This window comes from Perca flavescens, unplaced genomic scaffold (genome assembly GCF_004354835.1).
Source record: "Perca flavescens isolate YP-PL-M2 unplaced genomic scaffold, PFLA_1.0 EPR50_1.1_unplaced_scaf_17, whole genome shotgun sequence".
In the NCBI taxonomy this organism is placed as follows: Eukaryota; Metazoa; Chordata; class Actinopteri; order Perciformes; family Percidae; genus Perca; species Perca flavescens.
The window spans coordinates 109,584-113,278 of NW_021166592.1; the positions used below are offsets into that span (position 1 = coordinate 109,584).

At 36.8% G+C, this 3,695-nt stretch overlaps 1 long non-coding RNA gene across 1 annotated transcript; it reads right to left on the minus strand.

The window, feature by feature from the left end:
- Positions 1-294: 294 nt before the first annotated feature.
- LOC114551557 (uncharacterized) lies at positions 295-1,912 on the minus strand. Its single transcript, XR_003691923.1, has 3 exons — positions 1,786-1,912; positions 1,340-1,544; positions 295-550 (listed from the first exon to the last, which is right to left on the minus strand). It is a non-coding gene; the product is annotated as an uncharacterized LOC114551557 (long non-coding RNA).
- Between the last annotated feature and the right edge of the window lie 1,783 nt (positions 1,913-3,695).

Consider the following 3,695-nt stretch of genomic DNA (forward strand, 5'->3'; position numbering starts at 1 on the left):
ATATATATATATATATATATATATATATATATATATATATATATATATTTTGCAGGTAAATGTTGAAGGCTGATTAGAACCTGGTTACAATAACAATAAGGTGAAACCACTGCTGGGTGATCAGAAAAGGCTCCAGGATTAAACAAATCCTGGCTGTTAGCCTGGTCAGGAGCAGGCTAGCTGTACAGAATAAATCTCCATGGTGATTTATGTGCCTCCGCTTTTGTGAAACCGAGTCAAGGCCAAATTGAGCCAGGATAACTGGGAAATCCCGGCTTAATCCCTTATCCTGGTTTTCCTTATTTTCTGGCTGATTGTTGACAGCATTGTCCAAAATTACACTCACATCTGGCCATTGCAGAGCAAATTCCCTCTCTGCAGCTTCCTGGTCCTGCACTCTGAAAGGGGTTGGTGCCAAAGTGTGACACTCTTGTCAATGATCCCACCTCTTGCTCATACCAGTCTGAAGCCACTGATGACTCTGGCAAAAGGTCTGTGGATACACGTTTTGGGCATCCCTCTCTGGCCAAGTAACTGGAGATTCCCATTCCTAAAAGAAGTAAAGATAAAAAGGATACATTGCTCAAGCTATACAAGGAATTTTTCAAAATTGTTTTTTTATTGTAAAATGCATCCGACTTTGTCTAACCACTGTGCATTTGAGAAGCTGACCCACAATCTTGCTTCATGTGTTGTTGGACACCCAGCTTCTTGGTCCCCAACAGTGTATTTTTGTTTTTTTATTTGATTTATTTGACAATAAAAGTTAAAACAAATACAATCAAGCCCAAAAGATCAATTCATACGCATTTTTAAAAAACTGTAGAGGATAAAATACACAAAAAAGCTGTGGACTTATTTCCATTGTGGTCCTCTGAGGGGGAACAATCTGCGATAGCTTAAGGATGACGTTGTTGTTGTTGTTGTTGTTGTTGTTGTTGTTGTTGTTGTTGTTGGGCAAATTATTCTGTTATTTACTACAACAACATTTAGGATTTGCATAGTAAAATGTGAATTTTCTTCACCAAAAATCACTATGAAATTTTTTTATAATAAATAAAAAAAACCTAGGACTTAATGTTACAGTACACAGCTCAATGATGCTTGGTGGTCTCAGAACTCACTTATGATCTGCATCATGCGTCCCCTAGTGTTTTATTAAACAGGTTTAAAAATATGTTCATCAGAAAACCACTTAAAATAGTATTAAAAAAACGTGTGACATTGTCATTAATAAAAAAGGCTTGAACAGGCATCACACATTTTATAACACATTTTCAAAATTTGAGATGACATGCAATCAGACTCAAATTTGATTGAGACAAACCCCAACACAAACCGGGAATCCTGTGGGCATTCCACGCTTGCACAACACGGTCAATTTCAAGCCGAGCCAACTGGCATGTCAAGGATGACGCACAGAATTTGAACATGCTGTCCTCCATATCCAACGCCTCCTGATCCACCAGTTGGACCACTGCCACTTTCAAAGGGTAGTTCACCCTATTGTTGATTTCAGGGCAAATTCTGTCAATATTGTGATTCTGTCAAAGCAAAATATAAAATACTTATTTAGATTCTTTACACAGAGAATACTGTCCAACATCAGCTGATTTCAACACTACACAATTATCACCAACCTTTAGCTTTCCATTACGAATAAATACAAGCATAAGGAATGAATTAAAGGGAGACTGACATTAAAATCATTGAAACTTACAATCAGGGTGTATGCATATTTTGCTCAACTGCATTCATTGCAATTCAGTTTTCCAAATGAGTCACCTTTGTTGATGGTGTTTGCATATATGGTGGCCTCTCGGTGTTGTGGCGGTGGCTGGTCAATTTCTCCTGCATGTAAAGAGTAAGGTAGAACTCCTTCCCATGGTCCACTCTTACCTGGTCCCACATCCCATACTCCATCACTGCACTGCAAAGATAATATTGCCAATTCTTTGACAGCAGAATGGAGTCTGTTAGTGTCACCTTTAGCTAAAAAATATATAGTACGTCTTATGTTGTCAGGTAGTGGGGAGGTAATCCGAGTGTTGACTGGCTGCTTAAAAGGCGGTATAGCTGCAACAATGATTAGATGAACCACAAACTACTTTGATAATCAAATAAACATTTCAGCCCTTCACTAATTCCTGCATCTTAATTGTAATTGTTTGCCGTTATTATAAATTAATTATAGTAAACTTTTAAAACTACTTTTTAAAAATAATGCTAACCACATAATCCAATTAATTATTCATATAGATAAAAATTGCATTTCTGACATTGACAGATATTTTAAGGCCTGAAAATTGGACAATTTGATTTTAAGGTTTTAAAGGATCTGCATAAACACTGTTTAAGCAAATCATGAATTGGGATGATTTCTGGAAGCTGGTTCTTATTTTGACAAAGTTCTTTTTGTGTTTTGGGTACATTGAAAGGGTGGTTTAAATTACCTGTAAATGTCACTGTATATGGTGAGGTTGTTCTTCACAGGCATTGTTGATTTTCCAACAATTTTGCTGGAGAAGCCATCGATCCCCAGCACATGAGTCACACCAAACATAACCATTTTTTCGTTCTGGTCTATATGTATTTTGTGACCCACATAGCCTGCATTATATGGAACAGGATTAAGGTTCCTGGATCCCTTAAAAACAGACAAAAAAGAACATCAGTACATCATTACACAGTAAACCATACTGAAATCAAAGAAAAAAGCACATTGATGTAAAAGCTTTAGACATAACCGCCTAGTATATACTGTAGCAAATACATTTAAACCCTCCTGCAACCTACACTTACAGCCAAACAACATAATAACACCTGAGCAACCACTGTCACTTGATTATCGTACTGATTGAAAACAATACTGCAAGACATTCTACTATTACAATACACTACACTTACTGCTACTATTCATAGTACTAAGCACTACTACTGCTACAGCTGAAGTGTGTACTTGTAATGTTAGTACAATTATCATTACTGATAGAACTATTCAAATACCCTGACCAATTAAATCGTCACATTTACCTCAATGCCAAGAAATCCCAACCTTAAAAATCCAAATAATCAATACATTTAATAAGCCTTTAGTAAATACGGCCTTTATTGACATTAGATCAAACCTACCTGACATCGTGCCCTGTGATAAGGCAAGTGAATGTTGCGAAAGACATCTCCCACAGGACCTTCGGATGCATGGACTCCTGTGGCTGCAAGATAGCCCGTCATCATTTTTCTGCCATACGTAGGACCAGTCTTAAGGTAAAGAAAAGAGAAAAAATTGGTTGATTCAATTTCTATTTAGGAGAGACATGTAATACACACACATACAATGGGGTCATCAAGTGTTAAACCACTAATCAATGAGTCTACTTGTATTTTATTTTGTCGAAGCAGTATAGTCCCCGTTTACAACGTGCACGTTTGCCCACACAAAGACGTGATACAAACAACATTCTATTAAACATACAAGTCAAGTAGCTTACCTTCATAGTATTTTTTTGTAATTTCAAGTCTAAGAAGGTTACATGTAAAAAAGTATATTTTTTATAATGTAGTATACATAAATATACATATAGTGCCCTCTGATGGTGTTCTCCATGGTGCTGCAGGTGACTGTGCTGCGTTGTGACGGACTGTTTCCTTCTGGTCACCACAATACATTGTTTGACTAATTATGCCAGCCATAT